Source organism: Phoenix dactylifera, chromosome 15, assembly GCF_051530095.1.
Source record: "Phoenix dactylifera cultivar Ajwa chromosome 15, Ajwa_hap1_PhDact_Kaust_v1.1, whole genome shotgun sequence".
In the NCBI taxonomy this organism is placed as follows: Eukaryota; Viridiplantae; Streptophyta; class Magnoliopsida; order Arecales; family Arecaceae; genus Phoenix; species Phoenix dactylifera.
The window spans coordinates 9,213,919-9,225,374 of record NC_143204.1 but is presented as its reverse complement, the minus strand read 5'-3'; the positions used below and the strand labels follow the sequence as shown (position 1 = coordinate 9,225,374).

At 47.3% G+C, this 11,456-nt stretch overlaps 1 pseudogene across 1 annotated transcript; it reads right to left on the bottom strand.

Annotated features, from left to right (window-relative positions):
* Positions 1-5,574: 5,574 nt before the first annotated feature.
* Positions 5,575-6,198, bottom strand: LOC148699849 (cysteine proteinase inhibitor 1 pseudogene; annotated as a pseudogene). The gene has a single exon (XR_015973569.1). The product of XR_015973569.1 is annotated as a cysteine proteinase inhibitor 1 pseudogene (transcript).
* Positions 6,199-11,456: the final 5,258 nt, after the last annotated feature.

Genomic DNA, 11,456 nt, shown 5'->3' with positions numbered 1-11,456 from the left:
CCAAACCAACGGCGAGGCCGAGGTCACAAATCGGACAATCCTCCAAGAAATCAAAGCGCGAATCGGTCGGACGGGGCAAGCTTGGGTCGAAGAACTCGAGAATGTCCTTTGGGCGTATCGGACCACGCATCGGACCCCTACCGGGGAGACGCCTTTCAGCCTAACCTATGGCACGGAAGCCGTTGTCCCCGAGGAGCTCGGACTCCCCTCACCTCGGGTGGCCGCGCACCGACCCGAGGCCAATTCGGAACAACTCCGAGGGAACCTGGATCTCTTGGAAGAAGCGAGGGAAATGGCGCAGGTTCGGATGGCGATGTATCAGCGGAGGGTGGCCCGATATTACAACTCCAAGGTCCGACCGAAGCTTTTCAGAATCGGAGATCTGGTGCTAAGGCGAGCTAAAGCATCTCGACCTGCGGAAGGTGGGAAGCTAGCGCCAAATTGGGAAGGCCCATATAAGGTTCGCTGGGTAAACCGACCTGGCTCCTACCAGCTGGAGGCCCTAGATGGTCGAGAAATTCTAAGGAGCTGGAATTCCGCTAACCTGCGGATGTATTACCAGTAGAACGACGATGCCAGAAAGACAGTTCAAAAATGTATAACACTTTGCATTTCAATAATTTCTGGTTACAACGGCGTGCTCGTGTGATTACAAGGAATTCCCAGGGGGGAATTAGGGTGTAAAGAAAGTAAAGAAGAGGTGGAGACTCCGAGGAGCTGAAGATCTGGGATCCCGAAACCTCCATCTGAAGCGGTTGCAATCCCGTCGGAAGTGGGTGCTTCCAACCGGAGGCGCCATCGGCGTCTCACGAAAGAGACGAAGAGCCGGCGCGGATGAAGAAGAAGTGGACGAAGGAGAAGTCCACACTACCTCCAACCGGAGGCGCCATCCACACCCCACGAAGAGGATGAGGAGCCGCCGCCGATGAAGCTCCCGCTGCCTCCAGAGGAACGCCACCTCCAAGGGATATTCCGGTCCTCCCCAGTGTTAGGGGAGAGAAGGAATACAAGGGGGAAGAGCATATGGAGGCGCGGTCCCGGATCAGGCGTCTGGTGCAGAGCTCAATCGGGAGGCTGAACTTCAAGGAGGGGAGATGTGATCCCGGATGAAACGCCTAGAGCGGAGTTCCGCCGGGGAGACCCTCCTTGCTGATCCCAGATGAAACGGCTAGTTGGCTGAAGTCGCGAGGGGCGCGCCTCCCGTTCCTTCGGCAGGAGTCTCTCAGCCATGCGCCAGAGAGAAGGTCCACGATCCATGGCAACTTGAACAGCTTCGGCTTGGCAAACTCCATCGCACCTGCACCTGTATTTATAGCCAAACTGCAGCCCCCCGGTCGTTCCGATGCGGGTGGCTCCCATAAATGCGGACGCATTGAATCCGGAGCCGTTCTGGCTCTCGAGGCGTATCTTCCCGCGATTTCCTAAGCGTCATTCTCCTTAATCGCATTCTTTGTGCAGGACACTCCGGGTGGCACGTACCCCTAGGTCCACATATCTCCGCTCGCGCTCAGGCCGCATCCGCCTCGAAGAACGCGCGCATCGCGGCCGCTTAACTGACACTCCTCGCAAGCAGCAACTGGCGATCCGATTTCCCAGGTAACGCATCAATTAGCGTTTAATGCCCTTCTGTTGTTCCCCAGGCAACGCTTGGAGAAGAGGAGAAACACGATCGCAGCTGGCCACGGGGAAACCCCGTCGGGCTGCAAGCGACAGGCGCATGGCCAACGAGCGGAATTTCCCGAGGCACGGCCCTCGGATGCCAGGCTAACCCGATGATCATCCCGGGAGTAGACTAGCCTGAAGCCCCGACCGGTCGCCTTGGCTTGCGCCAGCCTTGGCCGACCAACGAGCGGAATCTCCCGAGGCTCGGCCCTCGGATGCCAGGCTAACCCGATGATCATCCCGGGAGCAGACTAGCCTGAAGCCCCGACCGGTCGCCTTGGCTTGCGCCAGCCTTGGCCGACCAACGAGCGGAATCTCCCGAGGCCCGGCCCTCGGATGCCAGGCTAACCCGATGATAATCCCGGGAGCAGACTAGCCTGAAGCCCCGACCGGTCGCCTTGGCTTGCGTCAGCCTTGGCCGACCAACGAGCGGAATCTCCCGAGGCCCGGCCCTCGGATGCCAGGCTAACCCGATGATCATCCCGGGAGCAGACTAGCCTGAAGCCCCGACCGGTCGCCTTGGCTTGCGCCAGCCTTGGCCGACCAACGAGCGGAATCTCCCGAGGCTCGGCCCTCGGATGCCAGGCTAACCCGATGATCATCCCGGGAGCAGACTAGCCTGAAGCCCCGACCGGTCGCCTTAGCTTGCGCCAGCCTTGGCCGACCAACGAGCGGAATCTTCCGAGGCTCGGCCCTCGGATGCCAGGCTAACCCGATGATCATCCCGGGAGCAGACTAGCCTGAAGCCCCGACCGGTCGCCTTGGCTTGCGCCAGCCTTGGCCGACCAACGAGCGGAATCTCCCGAGGCCCGGCCCTCGGATGCCAGGCTAACCCGATGATAATCCCGGGAGCAGACTAGCCTGAAGCCCCGACCGGTCGCCTTGGCTTGCGCCAGCCTTGGCCGACCAACGAGCGGAATCTCCCGAGGCCCGACCCTCGGATGCCAGGCTAACCCGATGATCATCCCGGGAGTAGACTAGCCTGAAGCCCCGACCGGTCGCCTTGGCTTGCGCCAGCCTTGGCCGACCAACGAGCGGAATCTCCCGAGGCTCGGCCCTCGGATGCCAGGCTAACCCGATGACCATTCCGGGACCAGACTAGCCTGAAGCCCCGACCGGTCGCCTCGGCTTGCGCCAGCCTTGGCCGACCAACGAGCGGAATCTCCCGAGGCTCGGCCCTCGGATGCCAGGCTAACCCGATGACCATCCCGGGACCAGACTAGCCTGAAGCCCCGACCGGTCGCCTCGGCTTGCGCCAGCCTTGGCCGACCAACGAGCGGAATTTCCTGAGGCCTAACCCTCAGATGCCTGGCTTAGCGCTGGAAGAATTTCCTGAGGCCTAACCCTCGGATGCCTGGCTTAGTGCCGGAAGAATTTCCTGAGGCCTAACCCTCGGATGCCTGGCTTAGTGCCGGAAGAATTTCCTGAGGCCTAACCCTCGGATGCCTGGCTTAGTGCCGGAAGAATTTCCTGAGGCCTAACCCTCGGATGCCTGGCTTAGCGCCGGAAGAATTTCCTGAGGCCTAACCCTCGGATGCCTGGCTTAGCGCCGGAAGAATTTCCTGAGGCCTAACCCTCGGATGCCTGGCTTAGCGCCGGAAGAATTTCCTGAGGCCTAACCCTCGGATGCCTGGCTTAGTGCCGGAAGAATTTCCTGAGGCCTAACCCTCGGATGCCTGGCTTAGTGCCGGAAGAATTTCCTGAGGCCTAACCCTCGGATGCCTGGCTTAGTGCCGGAAGAATTTCCTGAGGCCTAACCCTCGGATGCCTGGCTTAGGGCCGGAAGAACTTCGAGAGTCAGGAGTCGGCAAGACGCTGCCAAGAGTTAAAAAGAAAAAAAAAGAGGAAGACGGACGGGGGAGGGCCCCCGGTTAAATAGGCGGAAAGGCGGGTGATGCCTCGATGACGCCAGAGGACGCCTGGCCGCCGAAGGGTCGCTCGCGCCCCAAAGGCGAATCGACACCATTAAGGAAGGATGTCCGCTGAAATCCTCAGACTGCCAGGTCAGCAACAACCGCCATACGCCATAAAGAAGGCGGGGAGCTCGAAGCGCGCGCGCCTCTCCGAGGGATGGCGGCAATCTCGAAGCATCACTCCCTTCACCCGTTCCCCTTCTGGTTCCAGGCTCGGAAGTGGGGGGCTACTGTTACGGGGGAACTAAGCCGCCATGCTCCACGTGACCGGCACGCGCGCCCATGAAGACTACGGCTGTCCTTTGATCCAGCAATCCGACCCCGAGTCGGACATCTTCGGCTCCACAGCCCGACCTCGAGTCGGCTGCCCTTCGATCCAGCAGTCCGGCCCCGAGTCGGACATCTTCGGCTTCGCAGCCCGACCCCGAGTCGGCTGCCCCTTAATCTAGCAATCCGACCCCAAGTCGGATATCCTCAGCACCGCAGCCCGACCCCGGGTCGGCTGCCCCCTGATCCAGCACTCCGACCCCGAGTCGGAGATCTCTTGATAACGACAGGCTGCTTCCCAGAGGCACGCCGAGGCCTCCTGCTCCACTACTCCCTGCAACGGCTGTATCCGATGCTGTTCCACGATCTCCTGTATCAGCCGTACAAAGCGGAACTCCACTACGCCCTGTCATGGCCGTACCCAGCGCTGCTCCACGACGCCCTGTAACGGCCATGTCAGTGGCCACTCCATCGCGCCCACGATGACAAACCCCCCTGAGAGACCCCCCAGCCAGGTATATATGCGGCTGGGGGGAGAAGGGGGGGTAAGCAATATCTTCCAGAGCACTCTCTTGCTTGCTATTATTATCTCTCCTTCTCCTCCAATCTCCTCTGACTTGATCGTCGGAGGGCCCCCACTACCCCAGTGGTGGTGCGAGGCTTGCTCGCAGGTTTCCCGGTGGAAGGTGGAGCGTAACCAACACCAACCAAAACAACTCAGACGGAACCCCGTTCACACCGCTGTGTCAATCGTTCTCGGTTTGGACCACCAGCAACAATATATATATAATATTATATTATATTATATTATATATTATATTAATGATATATTATATTATAATATATTACTAATCATATTATTATCCTATTATTATTGAAGGATAATAATATAGTAGAAATATGTATTATATTTTATATTTATATAATGAAAATATTTAATATATTATTCCTATTTACCTTATTTTCCTAATCAAAATAATTATTAGTATTAAAAAAAATCTATTATAAGTATAAATAAAAATATTAATTCTATAATGAAAAATAACATATTTTTATAAGATTAATAATTTATAGGAGTAATAAATATATTTTTATAGAATATTAATATATTGATAAATATATTAATATTATATTTAATATATTTTATATGTATAGTAAATATATGATAAGAGCAACTAAAAGTAGAATATGTGATAAAATTATGATGCTATTGTAGAAATTAGTATATTAACTTAAATTTTTGATTCATGAGAATTAAAAATACATAAAAAATTCATCTAAAATATATCAGGGTATTTGTAATATTATGTGATTGGTGATCTTGGATCTCCGTACCATACCAAATAAGTTACTTATGGATACTCGGGGATTTTTAATCATTGGACAATTGCCTACCAAACACATTGATCTTAGATCATTGGGGATCAAATTACTCCAGCATTCGGATCATCGGAAATCTTAGATCACCATGGTGATCCTGTTGGGGTTACCAAACGCCCCATGAGGTTAGATATGTTTACCTAGCTTTATTTTGACCAACTTTCTCGCATCCTACCGTCCATTTTTTTATAAAGGAAAGATTTACATCATCAAATGGCTTGATATACAAATCGTTTGCAAGAAGCTTGTATGATCTATCGATAATCACGTCCCTAGACAATGGTCTGAGTTAGTGTTTAACTTCACACCCTATGGCAGGAAGGGAAATAAACCAATGATGCAACAAAAGACATGATAAAAGATCAGCAGAGAGCAGCAAATGCTTCCACATATCTTCTCCCATTACAAGGCATGGTATCCTTTGCTTGAACATCAACAACGAGAAATGGTAATTACTCTCTTCATTAAGCTTATAATATATCGCTTACATTTTTTCATAACATTTCTCAAACAGTTACCTTGGGTTTATATTTTTCAACCCTCGACTGACTTGAAGGATGCGAGCTTCCTGAACCCCTCCCAGGCCTTCTCCAACACGACGGCCTCATACTTCACCATGGCTGCTCCGCTATTCTTAGCCTCCACGACAAGCTTATAGTTAATTCCAGACACCACCTGGGTCTCGCCCTTTGCCACTTTACTAAACGCAAGCCTGGTGTTAGCCAGCTTGTTGTGCTCCGACACCGCGAACTTCGCAATCTCCTGGACATGGGGGTCATTAACATTCTTGATTGGCTGCCAACCCCCGAGAAGAGTCTTGCTCATGGCTACGGTGGCTGAGAGGGCTCCAGTGGCTACGAGAAGCAGAGGGAGGAGAAGAAACGGAAGGGATCTCATATTGATGATAATGGAGGCGATTTTTTCTTTTGGGGATAAGATGAGGAGGAGGATAAGCATGCGTAGGTGGAGGTTCGGTGGGGGATTTTATTGTGGTGGATTTTGAGAGTTGGAACGTTACAACCGGGGAAGGAACGTTTTGGTCTAGGTTTTTTCCGCGTTGGTGGGGCCACGGATCGAAGAAAGTTTGTCGGGGAGGACGCACTAGAAAACATTATCTAGTCTAATACTGTGAATCTATAAAACTGTGGTGTCACGGGTTTAAAACCGCTAACAAGGATGCACCGGTGAGGGTGGGTTTCCTGCAAAGAACCACATATTAGGACGGTTGCTGCATCAAGTCTCAAGAGGTTGGTTCCTGTGCATCGCTATATGTACTATTTGGCAAGCAAAATCAAATCTTGGCCCAGGTTGTAGTCCCAAAATAATGCCAAGTGTAGCTAATAACACAAAATTTGAAGAGAAAAAGACCATGGTCTTGACCTGACAGCAGAGTTCTTCGTGGAGAAGAGATTGGGAATACTTATTGGCCTTGTGTGCCTCCATCTGGGTATAGGTAGGGATGCAAAAAAAATGGGTTGAATTGGATTTTAATTTGATTCGATTTTTTGTCCGAGTTTTAATTTTGGATTCAGATTCGATCCGGTTGAAGATCTAATCGGATCCGAGTCGGATCCTGATCGGATCGGATTCGGTTTCGAGCCTGAATTTTTTTTTTTTTTTTACTCTTTTGAGGAAGAATTTACGCAAATCTAATTTGGTCATATCATAATTATGAGGTGCTGGGTGAGTCATGACTTGAAAGACTTGCAGGTGACACATGGCTTACTAACTCAACGGGCCAAATTTCAAATCACACTATTTCTTGTCTATCTGACTGATTTGACGGAACTTGGTGTCTCCCAGCTCCCCTCTCACGAGGACAAAAAAAAAATCCCAGACCTCCGTCCAAAATCCAATTCCATTGCAGAAAACTGGCACATGACCCATATTCACTCCAGTGTTCCCTCAGTTTCTCCTTTCAAAAGCTAAAAGAAACAAAAACCAAAAAATTGAAGGGAAAAAAAAAAAAAAGAAAGCCAGCTACCGAGACACCAGAGGCATCAACAGTGTAATAGATCGAGAGAGAATCCGGACGGGCCGGGGTTCTTTTGGAATCTCTGAACCTATGTTTGTTGCTATCCTTCCACGCTTGAACCGTCCTCTCCTTAGGGCTTTTCCTTCTTTTCCTTTTTTTTATTTTTTTTTGGTACAAAGCTTTCCCTCCTCTTGGTGGGCATTTCCCATCCCTTAGGGAGCAAGCTAACAAGCTCCTAAGAAACCCATATCTCCTTCCTGTTTGCCTCGAAAACCCACCATAAATTCACTTAAAAACGACCAATAGTACTACAACCCACACACACACACACACACTCTCTCTCTCTCTCTCTCTCTCTTTCTCTTCGGGTCGGATCGGATCCATTTGGTAAACCCAAATCCGACTCAGAAAATGATTCGGATCCAATTTTAGGACCCGACTCGAACCTGCGGGTCCTAAAATTCGGAACGGATCAGGTCTACGCGGATTGGGTCGGGTTAGGTCACGGATCGACTCGACCCATTTGCAGCCTTAGATATAGGGATGCAAATGGGTCGGATCAAGTTAGGTCATGAGTGACTTCGATTTAATCTAGTTTCTTGTTCGAGACCTAATTTTAGATCCCGACTCGATAAAAGATCGGGTCAGATCGTGTTGAGTCCACCGCTACAGTTTTTGACCCAACGAGTCATTTGGGTCGAGTCGAATACATGTATAATCGGACCCAACCCAAAAAATTTGGATCCGGTTTGGATATGGGTCGGGTCCGGTTCGGGTCAATCCATTTGTGGCTTCAAAAATTGTGTTTGCACTACCGCGGGCTGCAACCCGCAAGCCAAAATAATTTTTTAGATTCGGATCGGGTCGGGTCAGATCGGGTTTGCATTCAATAAACCTAAACTTGAGCCGAAAAATAAAATGGGACCAATTTTAGAATCTGATCTGGCTTCACGAATCCTCTAAAATAGATTGGATCTAATTGGATCGGGTCACAAGTCAACCCGATCTATTTGCTGCAGCCTTGGCTGGGTATGGTAGAGTTGCACCTTGAACTCAGACGATGGAGGATGCCCTCAAAGAAGCGTAGCTACAGAGAGAAACCAATAGGCGTAAAAAGTAGGCATTTATCGTGATGAGCCGGTCGTTTTGATCTGGACCCTGCCAGGTGACCAAGCTATAGGCTCCATATCCTATTCCTACATCAGCTGATAAGGTATTACCGCATAGATATATAAATCAAGATCTCTCCTCTACCAAATTGCTGCAATTTTCTAGACACTGAATCCGTGGTATCAGAGCCCCCATACAAGGTCCTCAAATTGGCAACTTGTATGAACTCTTCAAATCACAAATATGTACATTAACGGCTATAATTACTCATTACGTGATTATCAACTAAACTATATGAATAGTTTTCATGTAAATCTACAATGGTTGCTTCGAAATTTATACGGAGATTACGGTCCAATTGTCGATGTTATAAAAAAAAAAAAATCAACCACTTTTTTTACACAAAAGATAGGATCCCAATCCTACTTTGGCAGATCTCGGATATAAAACCATCTAGACCCACAAATCCTGAAGTTGGATTTCACAATATTCATGAATAGCAAACCCACTTGCACCAACCTGACGGTGGGAAAACTCTAGAAACACAAATTTAGTCACACCACCTACTCCCTTAAACGGGAGGTGTGGACGCGAAGTCCATGTTTGCCCAACCGTCACCAAATTAGAGGGGGCCCGGGACCTTCAACGTGCCTTCATAAAAAGTGGACAATGGGAATCATGTCCATTCCACCGCCTTCCCCACGTCTCCGAATTTCTTTTTAACTTTTGGCATTCCTTAAGGGACAACGAAAACTCATGGTCTGGTTTCTCTCTTACATAAATTCTATTGCATAAAAATTGGAGAAAAGTTTTTTCCTCACGTATGGCCAGACTTTTCTTTAATAAATGCGCTCAATATATAAATTTTTTAATAATAAAATTAAATAGCGCAGAGATAAAGTTCAAACTCAGGACCTCTACTCTGATGCTATGTTAAAATCATCAATTGTTCCAAAAGCTTAAACTAATACAATAAGATAGATTTATTTATATATTTTATATTTTTTTAAACATAAATCTGTCCGATACGTACAGTTGCTTGATCTACAACTTAAAGCAACAAATGATGTACAACACCAGTCTCAATGGTCCATTCCACACAAAATAATATAATGGACTAGAAGTATGCCATGTATCTACCAATTAACATGCCACATCAAGAGCCCTCTCTGCACTACACGTGTCAAGTCCAGTTGAGTGGCTAGGTGTGAATAAGGCTGCAAATGCATCGGGTCGACCCGACCCGCATAGATCCGACCCGATCCAAATTTTAGGATCCGTGGGTCCGGGTCGGATCCTAAAATTGGATTCGAATCATTTTCTGGGCCGGGTCTGGATTTACCGAACGGACCCGATCCAACCCAAATGGACCCGAAGAGAGAGAGGAAAAGCAAAAGAGAATCTTCTTTTTTTTTGTGTGTGTGTGTGTGGGTGGTGATACTATTGGTCGTTTTTAAGTAAATTTATGGCAAGTTTTCAAAGCAGAAAAGAGATATGGGTTTCTTAGGAGCTTGTTAGCTTGCTTCGGAAATGCTAGCCAACGAGGAGGGAAAGTTTTGTACCAAAAAAAAAAAAAAAAGGAAAAGCTCGAAGGATAGCAACAAGCATAGGCTGAATCCAAAGGAACCTCGGCCCGTCAGGATTCTCTCTCGATCTATTACACTGTTGATACCCTTGGTATCCCGGTAGCTGGCTTTTTTTTTTTTATGTCCTGTTTTTTGGTTTTTGTTTCTTTTAACTTTTGAAAGGGAGAAAGTGAGGGAACACTGAACTGAATATGGGTCATGTGCCAGTTTTCCGCAATGGAATTGGATTTTGGAAGAAGGTCAGGGATTTTTTTGGTCCTCGTGAGAGGGGAGCTGGGAGACACCAAGTTTCGTCTAATCAGTCGTACAGATAAAAAATAGTGTGATATGAAATTTGGGTCATCTGTTCTGACTGGACGTCAAGTGCAAGTCTTTCGAGATTGTCATTGGTCACCCAGCACCTCATAATTATGATATGATCAAATTAGATTTGTCCAAATTTTTTTCAAAAAGCATAAAAAAAATTTGAACCAATTCGGATCAGAATCCGGCCTAACTCGGATTCGAATCCGACTCGAACCCGAATCCGGCCAGACTCGGACCCGACCTTCAACCGGGTTGGGTCTGGTCTAAAATTAGGATCCATACAAAAAATCAAGTCGGGTCGGAATCACTCAGCATCCGATTCGATCCGATCCGACCTATTTGCACCTTTAGTGAAGTGTAAACCAAATTTTTTGAATTTTTTTTGGACCAATTTTGTTAAGTTTGATTGGATTAAGTACAACATCCCGATAGAATGCCATCTTCCCTAGAATTTTAGCGGAGCACATTATAAATGCTCCTTAACCAATTCATGTTCGTGTGCCAAGAAAAACCAAAAAAAAAAAAAAACAATCCATGTTTGGAGCATATCATGGCAAAAATTTGTCGCTTTTACAGCTTAGAAAAACAAAATCTTTTGCTAGGGTAGGCGGTAAAAAAATAGTAGATCTAAGTAAAACGAGAAAACCTAAAAATAACTAGCCCAAACAGACTGGGTTTGAATGGGCTTGTGTATGGATTTCCAGCCTATAAAAATTTTCCGGCTTCATTTGAACTAGGTTTTGGCCTTGCAATTATAGTTAAACTTCACTCTATATACATACATGCATACGTATATACATATATTTATGCATGCATATATATATATATATATATATATATATATATATATATATATTAGTTTGTACATATATACAAATAAAATTAGCCTCTCCTAATCTCAAAAAAAATAAAATATAAGATATAAGAAAATAATATGTATAAGTAAGTGTAGTTACTTAGTTAAAAATATATATAGCATACTCTATTTAATGCTAAGACTGATTTATGTCTAGTTACACTTAGATGCTCTAAAAACATTAGAGTTAGATACCATTTCCTAAATTGGAGTATGTGTTGCGCTCTACCTTGTTTTTGACCAAACTTTCTCCCATCCTACAATTCTTTTTTTGTAAATAATAATATTATATTATATCACATGGCCTAGCATGCAAATTGATTGCAAGAAGCTTATACTATCTGATCCCAACAGTTCTCAAAATCCTGGATCATGATGTCGATGCAGCACTGGAGTCCAGC